Raw genomic sequence first — 21706 nt, 5'->3', positions numbered from 1 at the left:
CTGGCAGATGGCAATTAGCTGATTCCAGTAGTGTACTATGCATTGGCCTTTACTATGTGTGCATGAATTGTTCTTTTATGACATGTCGATGCATAGGAAGAGAGTTAGACTTCGTTGTTGCATGATATATGTTACTTTGTGCTCACTACTAAATCACAAATCATAGTTAATTAAAATTGGCATTGATATACCTTGGGATCCGGGTGGATCCCTTACTTGAGCACTATATGCCTAGCTTAATGGCTTTAAAGAAAGCGCTGCCAGGGAGACAACCCGGAAGTTTTAAAGAGTCATTTATTTCTGTTGTGTGCTTTTATATAGTTTAAAAATAAAAATAATGTGCCAAGATTTGCCTTTAGGATGTTTACATTGCTTGTTGGTTTGTGCGGTGCAAAACGTAAACTTTGGCTGTAGTGCGCGATTTTACATTTTTTTACTGGAACGTCAAACGGTTATTAAACTTTTTGCACTGTCTTTCTATACAAATTTTTTTTTCCTAATTTTGGCAGAATTTTTGGAGTACCAGAAGTATGGTGAATGTTCAGATTATTACAGACTGTCTTGTTTAAGACAGATTCTGTTTTTGATGCATAGTTTGCTTGTTTTGATGAAACTATCAATTCCTATCAGTGGTTTAAGCCATGGAAAAGTTATATTACAGTAGCTAAAATGCAAAAACAAATATGAATTGGTTTGCAACAGTACTTAGAGTAGTGGTATGCTTTATTATACTAACGGATCTTACCGAGCTTTCTGTTAAGTTTTGTGTGGATGAAGTGTTCGAAGATCAAGGATGTCTCAATGTGAGGAGAAGGAGGAGAGGCAAGGGCTCAAGCTTGGGGATGCCCAAGGCACCCCAAGTAAATATTCAAGGATACTCAAGCATCTAAGCTTGGGGATGCCCCGGAAGGTATCCCATCTTTCTTCAACAAGTATCGGTATGTTTTCGGATTCGTTTCGTTCATGTGATATGTGCAAATTTTGGAGCGTCTTTTGCATTTAGTTTTCATTTTTCTTTTATGCACCATGCTGGTATGAGATAGTCCTTGGTTGATTTATAGAATGCTCATTGCACTTCACTTATATTTTTTGAGTATGGCTTTATAGAATGCTTCAAGTGCTTCACTTATATCTTTTGAAGTTTGGAATGCCTATTTCCTTACACATAGAAAACCGCCATTTGTAGAACGCTCTTTTGCTTCACTTATATTTGTTAGAGCGTGGGCGTATCTTTTGTAGAAAGAATTAAACTCTCTTGCTTCACTTATATCTATTTAGAGAGATGACAGGAATTGGTCATTCACATGGTTAGTCATAAAATCCTACATAAAACTTATAGATCACTGAATATGATATGTTTGATTCCTTGCAATAGTTTTGCGATATAAATATGGTGATATTAGAGTCATGCTAGTGGGTAGTTGTGGATTGTAGAAATACTTGTGTTGAAGTTTGTGATTCCCGTAGCATGCACGTATGGTGAACCGTTATGTAACGAAGTTGGAGCATGAGGTATTTATTGATTGTCTTCCTTATGAGTGGCGGTCGGGGATGAGCGATGGTCTTTTCCTACCAATCTATCCCCCTAGGAGCATGCGCGTAGTACTTTGTTTTGATGACTAATAGATTTTTGCAATAAGTATGTGAGTTCTTTATGACTAATGTTGAGTCCATGGATTATGCGCACTCTCACCCTTCCATCATTGCTAGCCTCTTCGGTACCGTGCATTGCCCTTTCTCACCTCAAGATTTGGTGCAAACTTCGCCGGTGCATCCAAACCCCGTGATACGATACGCTCTATCACACATAAGCCTCCTTATATCTTCCTCAAAACAGCCACCATACCTACCTATTATGGCATTTCCATAGCCATTCCGAGATATATTGCAATGCAACTTCCATCATCATCATATACATGACTTGAGCATTTATTGTCATATTGCTTTGCATGATCGTAAGATAGCTAGCATGATGTTTTCATGGCTTGACCGTTTTTTTATGTCATTGCTATGCTAGATCATTGCACATCCCGGTACACCGCCGGAGGCATTCATATAGAGTCATATCTTTGTTCTAGTATCGAGTTGTAAGTAAATGAAAGTGTGATGATCATCATTATTAGAACATTGTCCCATGTGTGGGTTATCAAAATAAAAGTGGCCAAAGAAGCCCCAAAAAAAGAGAGAGGCCAAAGAAGCCTACAAAAAAAAAGAAGAAAAAAAGAAAAAAATGAGAGAAAAGATAGAAGGGACAATGTTACTATCCTTTTACCACACTAGTGCTTTAGAGTAGCACCATGTTCTTCATATAGAGAGTCTCTTGAGTTATCACTTTCATATACGAGTGGGAATTTTCATTATAGAACTTGGCTTGTATATTCCAACGATGGGCTTCCTCAAATGTCCTAGGTCTTCATCAGCAAGCAAGTTGGATGCACACCCACTTAGTTTCAGCTTGAGCTTTCATACACTTATAGCTCTAGTGCATCCGTTGCATGGCCATCCCTACTCCTCTTATTGACATCAATTGATGGGCATCTTCATAGCCCGTTGATTAGCCACGTCGATGTGAGACTTTCTCCCTTTTTTGTCTTCTCCACAGAACCTCCATAATCATATTCTATTCCACCTATAGTGCTATATCCATGGCTCACGCTCATGTATTGCGTGAAAGTTGAGAAGGTTTGAGAACGTCAAAAGTATGAAATAATTGCTTGGCTTGTCATCGGGGTTGTGCATGATTTGAATATTTTGTGTGGTGAAGATCGAGCATAGCCAGACCATATGATTTTGTAGGGATAACTTTCTTTGGCCATGTTATTTTGAAAAGACATGATTGCTTTATTTGTATGCTTGAAGTATTATTGTCTTAATGTCAAATGATCGACTATTGCTTTGAATTACTCGTGTCTTAATATTCATGCGATGATTAGATTACATGATCGAGATTATGCTAGGTAGCATTCCACATCAAAAATTATCTTTTTTATCATTTACCTACTCGAAGACGAGCAGGAATTAAGCTTGGGGATGCTGATACGTCTCCGTCGTATCTACTCGAAGACTAATTTTGGGACTAACATATTGATCCAGTGCCTAGTGCCAGTTTCTGTTTGTTGCATGTTTTTTGTTTCGCAGAAAATCCATATCAAACGGAGTCCAAACGGGATAAAAACTGATGGTGATTTTTTTGGAATATATGTGAATTTTGGGAAGTGGAATCAACGCGAGACGATGCCCGAGGGGGCCACGAGGCAGGGGCGCACCCCTGACCCTCGTGGACACCCCGTAAGGCGGTTGGAGCCCTTCTTTCGCTGCAAGAAAGCTAATATCTGGATAAAAATCGTGTTCAAATTTCAAGCCAATCGGAGTTACAGATCTCCGGGAATATAAGAAACAGTGAAAGGGCCGAATCTGGGAACGCAGAAACAGAGAGAGACGGAGAGACCAATCCAATCTCGGAGGGGCTCTCACCCCTCCCATGCCATGGAAGCCAAGGACCAGAGGGGAAACCCTTCTCCCATCTAGGGAGAATGTCAAGGAAGAAGAAGAAAGGGGCCGGGGCTCTCTCCCCTCTCTCCCGTTGGCGCCGGAACGCCGTCGGGGCCATCATCATCACCGCGATCTACACCAACACCTCCGTCATCTTCACCAACATCTTCATCACCTTCCCCCATCTATCTAAAGCGATCCACTCTCCCACAACCCGCTGTACCCTCTACTTGAACATGGTGCTTTATGCTTCATATTATTATCCAATGATGTGTTGCCATCCTATGATGTCTGAGTAGATTTTCGTTGTCCTATCGGTAATTGGTGAATTGCTATGATTGGTTTAATTTTCTTGTGGTTATGTTTCTGTCCTTTGGTGACCATCATATGAGCGCGCGTGTGGATCACACCATGGGGTTAGTTGTATGTTGATAGGACTATGTATTGGAGGGCAAGAGTGACAGAAGCTTCAACCTAGCATAGAAATTGATGCATACGGGATTGAAGGAGGACCAATATATCTTAATGCTTTGGTTGGGTTTTCCCTTAATGAACGTTATTAGTTGTGGATGCTTGCTAATAGTTCCAATCATAAGTGCATAGAATTCCAAGTCAGAGATGACATGCTAGCAGTGGCCTCTCCCACATAAAACTTGCTACCGGTCTATTAAAGTATTCAATTGCTTAGGGACAATTTCACAACTCCTACCACCACTTTTCCACACTCGCTAAACTAACTTTATTGCTTCTTTATCGAAACATCCCCTAGTTTTTATTTACATGCTCTTTATTATCTTGCAAACCTATCCAACAACACCTACAAAGTACTTCTAGTTTCATACTTCTTCTAGGTAAAGCGAACGACAAGCGTGCGTAGAGTTGTATCGGTGGTCGATAGAACTTGAGGGAATATTTGTTCTACCTTTAGCTACTCGTTGCGTTCGACACTCTTACTTATCGAAAGAGGCTACAATTGATCCCCTATACTTGTGGGTTATCAGGTGCATTTGTGAGCACAAGTATTTTTGTACTTTTTTAGGAATACTATGGTTTCTGAAAAAATCGTGGTATTCAATACTTTGAAGTTGTGGCGGGTGCCTTAGATTGCCCACCACAACTAAAAATACCCAAGCCTCTATATCTGGGATCATTTTTGCTCCAAGATTCATCCACTTGGATGAACAATGACCTATGGTTAAATTCCTATGGGGCACGTGTATTTCTTTCGTACCTGGTTGTGTACAAATGCGTTGTGGATTCAGGGTTTCGTTTCAAATTTTTTAAACTGGTGTGACGGTTGTTTTGGTTGGTGTCGGTGTCAAAACCGGCGGATCTAGGGTAGGGGGTCCCGAACTGTGCGTCTAGGATCGATGGTAACAGGAGACGGGGGACACGATGTTTACCTAGGTTTGGGCCCTCTCTATGGAGATAATACCCTACTTCCTGCTTGATTGGTCTTGATGAATATGAGTGTTACAAGAGTTGATCTACCACGAGGTCATAATGGCTAAACCCTAGAAGTCTAGCCTGTATGACTATGGCAATGAGTATCTGCCTATCCAGTCTACGCTCTCCGGTTTATATAGACACCAGAGAGATCTAGGGTTACATGGAGTCGGTTACATAAGAACGAATATTCATAGTTGGTCGCCTAGTTTGCTTGCCACGACAAGGAAAGTCCAATCCGGACACGGGTATAGTCTTCGGCCTTCATATCTTCACAGCCCATCAGTCCGGCCCAATGAATAACAGTCGGACGCCCGAGGACCCCTTAGTCCAGGACTCCCTCAGTAGCCCCTGAACCTGGCTTCAATGACGAGGAGTCCGGCGCGCAGATTGTCGGCATTGCAAGGCGAGTTCCCCTTTTCCGAACTCCACGATAGTCTTTGGATGCGACGACTGTATCCGGACCTGTAACGCATAGCACACACAACCGCAGAGAGAATATATATATTTTTACACGAGTTCCATCCGCTGACAACTTTTTTGCAGCACGACATTACGTTCGACCGGTCATATTTCCAGACCGCTTTTATGTTCGACGCCCCACGTCCTGAGACACAGTTGCCATTGGCACGTCTTGTCAAAGCAGAGATCGTGTCCCCTTATCGCGGGATTCTCATCAATGCGGGCATGGGTAACCCAACCGTGCCGTTTATACAACCCTTGGGAATAGGCAAATCTTAAGGCGAGTGAGGAGGCGTTTAATATTTGCTGCCTTTATAAGGGGATAAGGATTCCCTCTTCCTCTTCTCACGCTCTCTCTCTCTCTGTCTCCGCCTTTCCAATCTCGAGCTCCAGCGCCCAAGTTCTCATCTCCTTTCCACTCAAGCAACCATGTCCGAATCCAGTGGTCAGGGCAAGTGGATGGTCTCCTCCGTCAAGGAGGAGTACATTACTGAGCTTCGGGCGGCCGGATAGTTGGCGAAGGAGATCGCCCACCGTCTGCCGGCCGAGGGACAAGTCGTCCCCACGCCGAAGCCCACCGAGAGGGTAGTATTCATCCCCCATTTCTTCCGCGGGCTAGGGTTTCCACTCCACCCTTTCGTCCACGGGCTGATGTACTATTACAGGATTGATTTCCATGATCTGTCCCCGAATTCCTTCCTCAACATCTCGACGTTTATTGTCGTGTGTGAGACCTTCCTCCGCATCCAACCCCACTTCGGGTTGTGGCTCAAAGTCTTCAACGTGAAGCCGAAGGTGGTGGATGGCCAGCACGCGGAGTGCGGAGGAACCATGGTGACTAAGTTGTCCAACATCTCCTGGCCCAAGGGCACTTTTGTGGACACAGTAAAGGAGTGGCAGAAGCAATGGTTCTATATCACTGAACCTCGCGGCACCACCTGGGCCGCAGCTGCCGAATTCCGCTCCAGCGCTCCCATGCGACTCACCTCCTGGGTCGAGAAGAGTTCGGACTGGTGTTCACCTGACGAGATGATAGGGCTGCAGACGCGCGTTCAAATCATGGTGACCAAGAATGTCAAGCTCGTCGATGTAATCCAGGTGATGCTAGTTCGCCGGATTCTTCCGTGCCAGCGCCGAAGCCGCCCTTTGTGGGAGTTCAATTCGAAGAAGCACCAGACTTTGGTAAGGCTCTTCGAGACTACTCATGAAGGCGCCTGGAAGTTGCTTTTTAAGGGCAACGAGAAGCCACCGGCCACGGATTCAGACCGTGGTCATGATTGTAAACACCCCACCAGCGAGGTATGTTATTTTTTATATACCCCCAACTTAATTGTTTTGAGGATGATGTGTGAGCTTTTATTATTGCTCTTTCAGGACTAGATGGAGAGGGCGAAGTGGATCTAGTGTCCGGCTCCGCTGCCTGAAGAACTAGTCATCCCGCGTCTAGCGAAGATGCTGGTGCCGGCGCCGTATAAGGCGCCGGAGAAGAAGGCCAAGGGGGTCAAGAGTGGTCCCCGTCGCAAGGGCACCTCGGGCGTGGCGTCCGAAGACGACGATGCCCATTCCTCTTTCCCTTAGGAAAATGACGAGGAAGAGGAGGAGGAGGAGGAAAACAACCCTCCCCCCGAGGAGAAGAAGAAGAGGGCGGCCTCGACGCATCTGGAGGCGGAAGCGCCAAAAAAGGGGAAGGGCGCCCCAGCGGTCAATACCGCGTGGGACGTTGATAGTAGTCCGGAACGACGCCCCTGCACTAAGCCCCAGGCCGCATCGTAAGTGACATGGCTCATTCATGCACACATCCAGCCCTTTCTCTTTATTATTTTAACATAGTAAACTACACTATTGCGGTCCAGCCTGTGACCTTATCCAGCGATCCTCATCTGGAGGTTCGTTGGCTCCGTCGGAGATGGCGAGCATGTCGCCACCGCCTGCTTACTCCCCCGGGGCCAGGGACGACACCAAAGTGTTGTCCCGAAGGACCGCTCCGAAGGGAGGAGCCCAGGATGTTGTCCGGGAGGCGCCACAAGGCGAGACCTCCACTGCTGGACACATGGGGGAGCCAATCCCCATGGAGACTGGCGAAGAGGACCGTATCCAGTTCGGCCCTCAGCCGAATACGATTCCGGAAACCCATATGGCTCCGGAGTCGGGCGAGCAGCCCCCTTTGAAGGAGGGGGGTGCGCCGCTTCCGCCGGTGGCCCCGTCCATCCGGGGGCGCCGGACATCCTGATGGAGGCGCTATGAGGTGCCTCCGTTATGGACGAGCACCGTGTTCTTATGGGCGCGGTGATCGAGAAGGTTCAGTCCGCCAAGAGTGGACTGAACGAAGCCTGCAGCAACCTGTTGACAGGTTTCGAGGTAAGTAACATAGAAAGAGAAAAACCCCATGTAGTCAGAAGCCCGTGAGACACTGTCCGGTGTTCGGCAAGGAGAACTGAACAGAGGATCAATCTTCTGTTGCAAGATTCTAACATAATATGTATGCATAAGCAGGCATCGTTGTTGGCCGCAACCTCGCATGCTACCGAAGTCTCTGAATTCAGGCAGAGGCTGGAGCGGACCGAGAACGAGCTCGGCGAGGTTAAGGTGAGTAACGACTTGCTGTGTGTTCGGAAAGCGTAGGCGTTGTATATTGACTGTAGTGTCGTAATATGTGCAGGAGCCGCGAGCAAGGTCGAGGCCCTGAGGAAGGCCCTGGGCGAGGCCGAGGAGAAGGGTGTCCAGCAGCAAGCTGCCCATAAGAAGCTCAAGGCCCGGGTCAGAGAAATCCAACAGGAGCTCCAGGATGCGGTGAAAAAATGTGAGACCTTGGAGCATGATACGTCGGCTCAAGGGGCCGAACTCACCAAGGCTCATCAGAGCGCGGAGACCGCACGGAATGAGGCCCATGCCGCCCTCTAGGAGATCAGGAGGCCAAGAAGATCACGGCCGGTAAGGCTTTTAAGATGCAACGCAAGTATGTGGCGAAGCAGTACCTTTTACTAACCCGGGTTCGGAGTTCCCCAAGGGCTTTTGCGGATTCACCATGCAGTGTATCGGACGTCGTGGAGTTCTATCTGAAGGAAATATGCCCTAGAGGCAATAATAAAGTATTATTTATTTCCTTATATCATGATAAATGTTTATTATTCATGCTAGAATTGTATTAACCGGAAACATAATACATGTGTGAATACATAGACAAACAGTGTGTCACTAGTATGCCTCTACTTGACTAGCTCGTTAATCAAAGATGGTTATGTTTCCTAGCCATAGACATGAGTTGTCATTTGATTAACGGGATCACCTCGTTAGGAGAATGACCTGATTGACTTGACCCATTCCGTTAGCTTAGCACCCGATCGTTTAGTATGTTGCTATTGCTTTCTTCATGACTTATACATGTTCCTATGACTATGAGATTATGCAACTCCCGTTTACCGGAGGAACACTTTGTGTGCTACCAAACGTCACAACGTAAATGGGTGATTATACAGGTGCTCTACAGGTGGCTCCAAAGGTACTTGTTGGGTTGGCGTATTTCGAGATTAGGATTTGTCACTACGATTGTCGGAGAGGTATCTCTGGGCCCACTCGGTAATGCACATCACTATAAGCCTTGCAAGCATTGTGACTAATGAGTTAGTTGCGGGATGATGTATTACAGAACGAGTAAAGAGACTTGCCGGTAACGAGATTGAACTAGGTATCGAGATACCGACGATCGAATCTCGGGCAAGTAACATACCAATGACAAAGGGAACAACGTATGTTGTTATGCGGTCTGACCGATAAAGATCTTCGTAGAATATGTGGGAACCAATATGAGCATCCAGGTTCCGCTATTGGTTATTGACCGGAGAGGTGTCTCGGTCATGTCTACATAGTTCTCGAACCCGTAGGGTCCGCACGCTTAAAGTTACGATGACATTTATATTATGAGTTTATAAGTTTTGATGTACCGAAGGTTGTTCGGAGTCCCGGATGTGATCACGGACAAGACGAGGAATCTCGAAATGGTCGAGACATAAAGATTGATATATTGGACGACTATATTCGGACACCGGAAATGTTCCGGAGAAGTTTCGGATAAAACCGGAGTGCCGGAGGGGTTACCGGAACCCCCCGGGGAAGTATTGGGTCTTAGTGGGCCTTGAGGGGAGAGAGAGGGCAGCATCCAGGAGGTGGCGCGCCCCCTCCCATGAGGAGTCCGAATTGGACTAGGGGAGGGGGGCGCGGCCCCTCTTTCCCTCTCCCTCTCCCTCTCTTTCCTTCCCCCCCTCTCTTCCTAGTTGGACTAGGAAAGGGGAGTCCTACTCCTACTAGGAGGAGGACTCCCCCCTCTCCTTGGCGCGCCTAGGGCAGCCGGCCTCCCCCTTGCTCCTTTATATACGGGGGCAGGGGCACCTCTCTACACACTTGATGTACGATATTTTAGCCGTGTGCGGTGCCCCCCTCCACCATATTACACCTCGATAATACCGTTGTGGAGCTTAGGCGAAGCCCTGCGTCGGTGGAACATCAACATCGTCACCACGCCGTCGTGCTGACGAAACTCTCCCTCAACACTCGGCTGGATCAAAGTTCGAGGGACGTCATCGAGCTGAACGTGTGCTGAACTCGGAGGTGCCGTGCGTTCGGTACTTGATCGGTCGGATCGTGAAGCCGTACGACTACATCAACCGCGTTGTGATAATGCTTCCGCTATCGGTCTACGAGGGTACGTGGACAACACTCTCCCCTCTCGTTGCTATGCATCACCATGATCTTGCGTGTGCGTAGGAAAATTTTTGAAATTACTACGTTCCCCAACAGTGGCATCCGAGCCTGGTTTTATGCGTTGATGCTATGCACGAGTAGAACACAAGTGAGTTGTGGGCGATATAAGTCATACTATTTACCAGCATGTCATACTTTGGTTCAGCGGTATTGTGAGATGAAGCGGCCCGGACCGACATTACGCGTACGCTTACGCGAGACTGGTTTCACCGCTGCGAGCACTCGTTGCTTAAAGGTGACTGGCGGGTGTCTGTCTCTCTCACTTTAGTTGAACCGAGTGTGGCTATGGACGGTCCTTGCGAAGGTTAAAACAGCACCAACTTGACAAACTATCGTTGTGGTTTTGATGCGTAGGTAAGAATGGTTCTTGCTAAGCCCGTAGCAGCCACGTAAAACTTGCAACAACAAAGTAGAGGACGTCTAACTTGTTTTTGCAGGGCATGTTGTGATGTGATATGGTTAAGACATGATGCTATATTTTATTGTATGAGATGATCATGTTTTGTAACCGAGTTATCGGCAACTGGCAGGAGCCATATGGTTGTCGCTTTATTGTATGCAATGCACTCGCCATGTAATTGTTTTACTTTATCACTAAGCGGTAGCGATAGTCGTAAAAGCAATAAGTTGGCGAGACGACAACGATACTATGATGGAGATCAAGGTGTCGCGCCGGTGACGATGGTGATCATGACGGTGCTTCGGAGATGGAGATCACGAGCACGGTGCTTCGGAGATGGAGATCACAAGCACAAGATGATGATGGCCAAATCATATCACTTATATTGATTGCATGTGATGTTAATCTTTTATGCATCTTATCTTGCTTTGATTGACGGTAGCATTATAAGATGATCTCTCACTAAAATTTCAAGATAAAAGTGTTCTCCCTGAGTATGCACCGTTGCGAAAGTTCTTCGTGCTGAGACACCACGTGATGATCGGGTGTGATAGGCTCTACGTTCAAATACAACGGGTGCAAAACAGTTGCACACGCGGAATACTCAGGTTAAACTTGACGAGCCTAGCATATGCAGATGTGCCCTCAGAACACGGAGACCGAAAGGTCGAGCGTGAATCATATAGTAGATATGATCAACATAGTGATGTTCACAATTGAAACTACTCCATCTCACGTGATGATCGGACATGGTTTAGTTGATTTGGATCACGTAATCACTTAGATGATTAGAGGGATGTCTATCTAAGTGGGAGTTCTTAAGTAATATGATTAATTGAACTCAAATTTATCATGAACTTAGTACCTGATAGTATCTTGCTTGTCTATGTTAATTGTAGATAAATGGCCCGTGTTGTTGTTCCGTTGAATTTTAATGCGTTCCTTGAGAAATCTAAGTTGAAAGACGATGGTAGCAATTACACGGACTGGGTCCGTAACTTGAGGATTATCCTCATTGCTGCACAGAAGAATTACGTCCAAGAAGCACCGCTAGGTGCCAGGCCTCCTGCAAGGGCAACGCCAGAAGTTATGAACGTCTGGCAGAGCAAAGCTGATGACTACTCAATAGTTCAGTGTGCCATGCTTTACGGCTTAGAACCGGGTCTTCAACGACGTTTTGAACGTCATGGAGCATATGAGATGTTCCAGGAGTTGAAGTTAATATTTCAAGCAAATGCCCGGATTGAGAGATATGAAGTCTCCAATAAGTTCTACAGCTGCAAGATGGAAGAGAATAGTTCTGTCAGTGAGCATATACTCAAAATGTCCGGGTATAATAACCACTTGATTCAACTGGGAGTTAATCTTCCGGATGATAGCATCATTGACAGAATTCTTCAATCACTGCCACCAAGCTACAAGAGCTTCGTGATGAACTATAACATGCAAGGGATGAATAAGACAATTCTCGAGCTCTTCGCGATGCTAAAGGCAGCGGAGGTAGAAATCAAAAAGGAGCATCAAGTGTTGATGGTCAGTAAAACCACTAGTTTCAAGAAAAAGGGCAAAGGGAAGAAGAAGGGGAACTTCAAGAAGAACAGCAAGCAAGTTGTTGTTCAGGAGAATAAACCCAAGTCTGGACCTAAGCCTGAAATTGAGTGCTTCTACTGCAAGCAGACTGGTCACTGGAAGCGGAACTGCCCCAAGTATTTGGCGGAAAAGAAGGATGGCAAGGTTAACAAAGGTATATGTGATATACATGTTATTGATGTGTACCTTACTAATACTCGCAGTAGCACCTGGGTATTTGATACTGGTTGTGTTGCTAATATTTGCAACTCGAAACAGGGGCTACGGATTAAGCGAAGATTGGCTAAGGATGAGGTGACGATGCGCGTGGGAAATGGTTCCAAAGTCGATGTGATCGCCGTCGGCACGCTACCTCTACATCTACCTTCGGGATTAGTTTTAGACCTAAATAATTGTTATTTGGTGCCAGCGTTGAGCATGAACATTATATCTGGATCTTGTTTAATGCGAGACGGTTATTCATTTAAATCAGAGAATAATGGTTGTTCTATTTATATGAATAATATCTTTTATGGTCATGCACCCTTGAAGAGTGGTCTATTTTTAATGAATCTTGATAGTAGTGATACACATATTCATAATGTTGAAGCCAAAAGATGCAGAGTTGATAATGACAGTGCAACTTATTTGTGGCACTGCCGTTTAGGTCATATCGGTGTAAAGCGCATGAAGAAACTCCATACTGATGGACCTTTGGAATCACTTGATTATGAATCACTTGGTACTTGTGAACCGTGCCTCATGGGCAAGATGACTAAAACACCGTTCTCCGGAACTATGGAGAGAGCAACAGATTTGTTGGAAATAATACATACAGATGTATGTGGTCCGATGAATATTGAGGCTCGTGGCGGATATCGTTATTTTCTCACCTTCACAGATGATTTAAGCAGATATGGGTATATCTACTTAATGAAACATAAGTCTGAAACATTTGAAAAGTTCAAAGAATTTCAGAGTGAAGTTGAAAATCATCGTAACAAGAAAATAAAATTCCTACGATCTGATCATGGAGGAGCATATTTGAGTTACGAGTTTGGCCTACATTTGAAACAATGCGGAATAGTTTCGCAACTCACGCCACCCGGAACACCACAACGTAATGGTGTGTCTGAACGTCGTAATCGTACTTTATTAGATATGGTGCGATCTATGATGTCTCTTACTGATTTACCGCTATCGTTTTGGGGTTATGCTTTAGAGACGGCTGCATTCACTCTAAATAGGACACCATCGAAATCCGTTGAGACGACGCCTTATGAGCTATGGTTTGGCAAGAAACCAAAGTTGTCGTATCTTAAAGTTTGGGGTTGCGATTCTTATGTGAAGAAACTTCAACCTGATAAGCTCGAACCTAAATCGGAGAAATGTGTCTTCATAGGATACCCAAAGGAGACTATTGGGTACACCTTCGATCACAGATCCGAAGGCAAGATATTCGTTGCTAAGAATGGATCCTTTCTAGAGAAGGAGTTTCTCTCGAAAGAAGTGAGTGGGAGGAAAGTAGAACTTGATGAGGTAACTGTACCTGCTCCCTTATTGGAAAGTAGATCACCACAGAAATCAGTTTCTGCAACACCTACACCAATTAGAGAGGAACTTAATGATAATGATCATGAAACTTCAGATCAAGTTATTACTGAACCTCGTAGGTCAACTAGATCAAGATCCGCACCAGAGTGGTACGGTAATCCTGTTCTGGAGGTTATGTTACTAGACCATGACGAACCTACGAACTATGAAGAAGCGATGGTGAGCCCAGATTCCGCAAAATGGCTTGAAGCCATGAAATCCGAGATGGGATCCATGTATGAGAACAAAGTATGGACTTTGGTTGACTTGCCCGATGGTCGGCAAGCCATTGAAAATAAATGGATCTTCAAGAAGAAGACTGACGCTGATGGTAATGTTACTGTCTATAAAGCTCGACTTGTTGCGAAAGGTTTTCGACAAGTTCAAGGGATTGACTACGATGAGACCTTCTCACCCGTAGCGATGCTTAAGTCTGTCCGAATCATGTTAGCACTTGCCGCATTTTATGATTATGAAATTTGGCAAATGGATGTCAAAACTGCATTCCTGAATGGATTTCTGGAAGAAGAGTTGTATATGATGCAACCGGAAGGTTTTGTCGATCCAAAGGGAGCTAACAAAGTGTGCAAGCTCCAGCGATCCATTTATGGACTGGTGCAAGCCTCTCAGAGTTGGAATAAATGCTTTGATAGTGTGATCAAAGCATTTGGTTTTATACAGACTTTTGGAGAAGCCTGTATTTACAAGAAAGTGAGTGGGAGCTCAGTAGCATTTCTGATATTATATGTGGATGACATATTGCTGATTGGAAATGATATAGAATTTCTGGATAGCATAAAGGGATACTTGAATAAGAGTTTTTCAATGAAAGACCTCGGTGAAGCTGCATATATATTAGGCATTAAGATCTATAGAGATAGATCAAGACGCCTAATTGCACTTTCACAAAGCACATACCTTGACAATGTTTTGAAGAAGTTCAAAATGGATCAAGCAAAGAAAGGGTTCTTGCCTGTACTACAAGGTGTGAGATTGAGTAAGACTCAATGCCCGCCCACTGCAGAAGATAGAGAGAAGATGAAAGATGTTCCCTATGCTTCAACCATAGGCTCTATCATGTATGCAATGCTGTGTACCAGACCTGATGTGTGCCTTGCTATAAGTTTAGCAGGGAGGTACCAAAGTAATCCAGGAGTGGATCACTTGACAGCGGTCAAGAACATCCTGAAATACCTGAAAAGGACTAAGGATATGTTTCTCGTTTATGGAGGTGAGAAAGAGCTCATCGTAAGTGGTTACGTTGATGCAAGCTTTGACACTGATCCGGACGATTCTAAATCGCAAACCGGATACGTATTTACATTGAACGGTGGAGCTGTCAGTTGGTGTAGTTCTAAGCAAAGTGTCGTGGCGGGATCTACGTGTGAAGCGGAGTACATAGCTACTTCGGAAGCAGCAAATGAAGGAGTCTGGATGAAGGAGTTCATATCCGATCTAGGTGTCATACCTAGTGCATCGGGACCAATGAAAATCTTTTGTGACAATACTGGTGCAATTGCCTTGGCAAAGGAATCCAGATTTCACAAGGGAACCAAGCACATCAAAAGATGCTTCAATTCCATACGGGATTTAGTCCAGGTGGGAGACATAGAAATTTGCAAGATACATACGGATCTGAATGTTGTAGACCCGTTGACTAAGCCTCTTCCACGAGCAAAACATGATCAGCACCAAGACTCCATGGGTGTAAGAATCATTACTGTGTAATCTAGATTATTGACTCTAGTGCAAGTGGGAGAGTGAAGGAAATATGCCCTAGAGGCAATAATAAAGTATTATTTATTTCCTTATATCATGATAAATGTTTATTATTCATGCTAGAATTGTATTAACCGGAAACATAATACATGTGTGAATACATAGACAAACAGTGTGTCACTAGTATGCCTCTACTTGACTAGCTCGTTAATCAAAGATGCTTATGTTTCCTAGCCATAGACATGAGTTGTCATTTGATTAACGGGATCACCTCATTAGGAGAATGACGTGATTGACATGACCCATTCCGTTAGCTTAGCACCCCGATCGTTTAGTATGTTGCTATTGCTTTCTTCATGACTTATACATGTTCCTATGACTATGAGATTATACAACTCCCGTTTACCGGAGGAACACTTTGTGTTCTACCAAACGTCACAACGTAAATGGGTGATTATAAAGGTGCTCTACAGATGGCTCCAAAGGTACTTGTTGGGTTGGCGTATTTCGAGATTAGGATTTGTCACTCCGATTGTCGGAGAGGTATCTCTGGGCCCACTCGGTAATGCACATCACTATAAGCCTTGCAAGCATTGTGACTAATGAGTTAGTTGCGGGATGATGTATTACGGAACGAGTAAAGAGACTTGCCGGTAACGAGATTGAACTAGGTATCGAGATACCGACGATCGAATCTCGGGAAAGTAACATACCGATGACAAAGGGAACAACGTATGTTGTTATGCGGTCTGACCGATAAAGATCTTCGTAGAATATGTGGGAACCAATATGAGCATCCATGTTCCGCTATTGGTTATTGACCGGAGAGGTGTCTCGGTCATGTCTACATAGTTCTCGAACCCGTAGGGTCCGCACGCTTAAAGTTACAATGACAGTTATATTATGAGTTCATATGTTTTGATGTACCAAAGGTTGTTCGGAGTCCCGCATGTGATCACGGACAAGACGAGGAGTCTCGAAATGGTCGAGACATAAAGATTGATATATTGGACGACTATATTCGGACACCGGAAATGTTCCGGATAAAACCGGAGTGCCGGAGGGGTTACCGGAACCCCCCGGGGAAGTATTGGGCCTTAGTGGCCATTGAGGGGAGAGAGAGGGCAGCAGCCAGGAGGTGGCGCGCCCCCTCCCATGAGGAGTCTGAATTGGACTAGGGGAGGGGGGCGCGGCCCCTCTTTCCCTCTCCATCTCCCTCTCTTTCCTTCCCCCCTCTCTTCCTAGTTGGACTAGGAAAGGGGAGTCCTACTGCTACTAGGAGGAGGACTTCCCCCCTCTCCTTGGCGCGCCTAGGGAAGCCGGCCTCCCCCTTGCTCCTTTATATACGGGGGCAGGGGGGCACCTCTCTACACACTTGATATACGATATTTTAGCCGTGTGCGGTGCCCCCCTCCACCATATTACACCTCGATAATACTGTTGCGGAGCTTAGGCGAAGCCCTGCGTCGGTGTAACATCAACATCGTCACTACGCCGTCGTGCTGACGAAACTCTCCCTCAACACTCGGCTGGATCGGAGTTCGAGGGACGTCATCGAGCTGAACGTGTGCTGAACTCGGAGGTGCCGTGCGTTCGGTAATTGATCGGTCGGATCGTGAAGATGTACGACTACATCAACCGCGTTGTGATAACGCTTCCGCTGTCGGTCTACGAGGGTACGTGGACAACACTCTCCCCTCTCGTTGCTATGCATCACCATGATCTTGCGTGTGCGTAGGAAAATTTTTGAAATTACTACGTTCCCCAACCCTATCAAGCCGAAGGAGTTGGTTCGACGAAAAAGCTATTCTGGTCGCAATATGCGGCGCCAGAACCTCCCGTGTCCTTCACCGATCAGCTGAAACAGCTAGTGGAGCTGCATAGGGTGGCCGAACTAGCCATGAAGGATTTGATAATCCGGCTATGGCCAGCCGAAGCTATTCCTGGCAGCTACTTCAGACTCGTGAGGTAGATGGTGAACGCCTGTCCTCGGCTGGACGTCGTCAAGCGCTCTACCTGTATTGAAGGTGCCCGCATGGCCTTCGCCCGTTGCAAGATGTGGTGGGCGAAGATGAACGTCGTTGAAGTGGCCAGAGGGCCGCCGGAGGGCAAGGAGCACCGCACACCCGAGCGATATTTTGCGGATGTCATAGAAGGGTCTCAACTTGCAGCAGTTGAGTGCGGGCAGGACATTATTTTCGAATGAAAACATTTGTGTTGCCTTTGCCTTGTATTATGAAAACAAAGCCTGTTTTGTAATGTAATTTCATTGTGCTTTAATTGTTTCCTCCTGTGCGGCTGTGTTGTATGCAATCTGAGGGTTGGCCAGTCGTCAGCTTCTGCCCTCGCGTAGGTAGTACGGAGGTGTTCGGGATGGAATCTAAACAATCTTGATCCAATTATATGGTCCTTGGAGGAGTTGTTTAGCGCAACGAACAAGGCAATCAGACTATACGGCTTAAACGCCCTCACTTAGCCATAGGAGTTTTATAATAAAGCATGGGCACAGCCCCTGGTCCAAGCCAGGGTGCTGTCAGCATCTGATCGGGAAGTGCCGATCCTTCGCATAACACGGAAAAAATCTCCAACGATTTTGTAACCCTCGAACAGCTGACGGCTCTCGCCATATCATGACAGTCAGTTTTCGGCTTTCTCTACTGAGGTGCTCATCCGGTCAAGGCGAGGGCACAATCGCAGTAGTTCTCCCTTTACTACCCTAGCCGATGTAGCGGAACGTAGGGTAGCAAGCACAGGAGCCGCGCAACCCAACTATTGACCAAAGACATGATTCGGAGCCAATGCATATAATGCTAAATTCGGGGTGCCGAACTTATATATAAGAAGTGTTCGGACTTTGCTGCAGTATTGCGGGGCGACAAGTAGCCCCTGGCGAATATGAAACATACAAAAGAGTACCGATGCAGCCAATAAGAAGATCGAAATAAAATGAAGTAAGAAGCGAAAACCACAGAAACTGGGCCACAAACCATTTTTATTATAACTGGATGGATACGTCAAGGCATATCTTGTACAGATGGTGCGAGAAGTATCCGGGCTATTTAACATGCCGGAATCCATAGGGCGCAGCGTGCGGGTCCTGAGAAATAAGTATGAATACCGTCAAGAAGAACGTATAGAGGTTACCCAACACACCTGTGTTGCTTGCCTCCGTTGTATGCCAATCCTTCGAAAGGACTTGCGATCAGGCCCGCGGAAAAAGGAACCTGAAACAAGAAAAAAAAGTGAAAGTATGTGTGTCCGGGACCAGTCTGGCCGAACTGTAGACACCGGATTATCTTGTGCCTCCGTCGATGTCCATGGAATTTTGAGTGCGTAATTGTGTACGCATGGTACGAATGCCACTACCTCATCGGGACTGGGACGGAGGCCGAATTGCTAATCGAGCTCTTGACGAGCCGCGCCGTCCTGTTGCAGTGTAGTCCAGAACCTCTTAATGATGTCCAGGGGTTCGACAGCCGTACTATGGTGTTGCTTGAGAAGGCCACTCTGTACCTCTGCTGCTAGGGCGGCGGTGTGCTCCTCTGTTCGAAGGGAGCGTTCTGTATTGCCATTGACTGTTATGACGCCATGTGGACCGGGCATCTTGAGCTTGAGATAAGCATAGTGTGGCACTGCGTTGAATCTAGCAAACGCGGTTCGTCCGAGCCGCTGCGAAAGGGGACGATATCGAAGATTAACTCTTCGCTTCAGATGTTGTCTGGAGAACCGAATACCACCTCCAGCGTGATTGAGCCCGTACAGTGGGCCTCTACACCTGGTATGACTCCTTTAAAGGTAGTCTTTGTTGGTTTGATTCGTGAGGGGTTAATGCCCATGTTCCGCACTGTGTCCTGATAGAGCAGGTTGAGGCTGCTACCACCGTCCATCAGGACTCAAATTAGGTGAAACCCGTCAATAATTGGGTCGAGGACTAGTGCGGCTGAACCGCCGTGGCGGATACTAGTTGGGTGATCTCAACGATCGAAGGTGACCGGGAACGACGACCACGGATTGAATTTTGGGGTGACTGGCTCTACCGCGTAGACGTCCCTAAGTGCTCGCTTACGCTCCCTTTTGGGGATGTGCGTAGCGTATATCATGTTCACCGTTTTGACTTGAGGGGAAATTTCTTCTGCCCCCCAGTGTTCGGCTGCCGGGGCTCTTCGTCCTCGTCCTCACTTTGTGATCCCTTTTCTTTGTTTTCGGCATTTAACTTGCCAACCTGCTTGAAGACCCAACAATCCCTGTTGGTATGATTGGCTTGCTTATCCGGGGTGCCGTGAATCTGGCACGGACAGTCGAGTATGCGGTCCAGGCTCGAAGGTCCTTCGTTGTTTCTTTTGTAGGGCTTTTTCCGTTGGGCGGACTTGGAGCCACTGAATCCGGCGTTGACTGTGGTGTCATCGGTGTTGTCGCCATTGCTTCGGCGTTTGTGTCTATTGCGCCGGAGCTTGCCGGTGCTGTTCTTGGCCTCAGTGGGGCTTGCCTCGCTGGCTGTGTTTTTGCTACGAGCCAGCCAGCTGTCCTTACCCACGCAGAAGCGGGTCATGAGTGCCGTAAGGGCCGCCATAGACTTCGGCTTTTCTTGGCCGAGGTGGCGTGCTAGCCATTCGTCACGGATGCTATGTTTGAAGGCTGCTAGGGCCTCGGCATCCGGACAGTCAACGATCTGGTTCTTTTTGGTTAGGAACCTAGTCCAGAATTTTCTGGCCGATTCTCCAGGTTGTTGAACTATGTGGCTTAAATCGTCGGCGTCCGGTGGCTGGACATAGGTTCCTTGGAAGTTGTCTAGGAAGGCTTCTTCCAAGTCCTCCCAGCTGCCGATAGAATTTTCAGGCAGGCTGTTAAGCCAGTGCCGAGTTGGCCCTTTGAGCTTTAATGGGAGATATTTAATGGCGTGGAGGTCATCTCCTCGAGCCATATGGATATGGAGAATAAAATCCTCGATCCATACTGTTGGGTCGGTTGTGCCGTCGTATGATTCGATATTGACGGGCTTGAACCCCTCGAGGAATTCATGATCCAATACTTCATCTGTGAAGCAGAGAGGGTGTGTGGCGCCTCTATATCGGGCCGCGTCGTGGCGTAGCTCTGATGGAGTCCGTCTGCGGTATTCGGCCCGGGCGTGGTTAGGTTTGTCACGTCCGAATAGGTAGCCGTCGTCGTGCCTCGAGGCACGTCCTCGCGATCCGTAGATCGATCTTGTATGTCCTGCTCTATCGTCCAGGGTCTGTCGGAGGTCGTACGTGTGACACCGAACTCTTCCGTCTCTATTTTTACGGGGCGGTGGGGCAGGCTGCTGTTCGGCCTGAGTTGCCGCTTTATCCCGACCGCGGGGTGGCCGATCGGCCACCCTGTCTCGGCCACGTGGTGGTCGTTCCGCATTACACGAGGGAGATGTGTGCTCCGGCGCCTCCTCATCGAATTGAGGTAGCAGTCTGCGTTTCTGGTAGCTCTTGGTTGGGCGGTTGAGGTCGTATTCTTCGGCTGTCAGGACATCAGTCCATCTGTCAATGACCAGATCTTGTTCAGCTTGAAGCTGCTGCTGTTTCTTTTTCAGGCTCCTTGCAGTGGCTATGAGCTGAAGCTTAAAGCGCTCCTGCTCCAGAGGATCCTCAGGCACGACGAAGTCTTCGTTGCCGAGGCTTGTCTCCTCCTCGGAAGGTGGACGGTAACTATCGTCCTCCGAGTCATCTTCTATGGCCTGTTCATCAGGGTTATCTTGCCCGTTGTCGTGTTCCTCCTGTTCGGATGCAGCTCCGACAGGGTCTTCATTGTTTTCGGCGTCGCCCGGAGCACTATTTTCTCCGGTGCCAGTGTTGCCATCCTTTGAGTGATGGGGCTTAGAACGGCATTTGGGCCGCCAGCACTTGGACTGCATCTCAGAGGGTTTATTCGCATCTGGGTCTTCGTTGTCGTCGCCAGATCCATTAGGTGTATCAACCATGTACACGTCGTACGAAGAGGTGGCCATCCAACGTCTAGTGAATGGCGGGTCTCGGCTTTGCTCCTTGTAGGCATCGTCGTCCATACCATCGATGTCTTCGGAGCCATAGTCAAGCACGTCGGTTAAGTCATCAAAAGTGGCTATGAAGTGGGTGGTGGGTGGGAAGCAAAGTTCCTCGTCATCCGCCTCTAGCTCAAACCGAACATAGTTCGGCTGTGAGTCTTCCTCCAACGACAAGTTCTTTAAAGAGTTTAGCACGTCACCAAAAGGTGAGTGCTGGAAGATGTCTGCGGCGCTAAATTCGAAAATCGATAACCGAT

This window comes from Aegilops tauschii, chromosome 7 (genome assembly GCF_002575655.3).
Source record: "Aegilops tauschii subsp. strangulata cultivar AL8/78 chromosome 7, Aet v6.0, whole genome shotgun sequence".
NCBI lineage: Eukaryota > Viridiplantae > Streptophyta > Magnoliopsida > Poales > Poaceae > Aegilops > Aegilops tauschii.
This window is presented reverse-complemented; position numbering follows the sequence as displayed.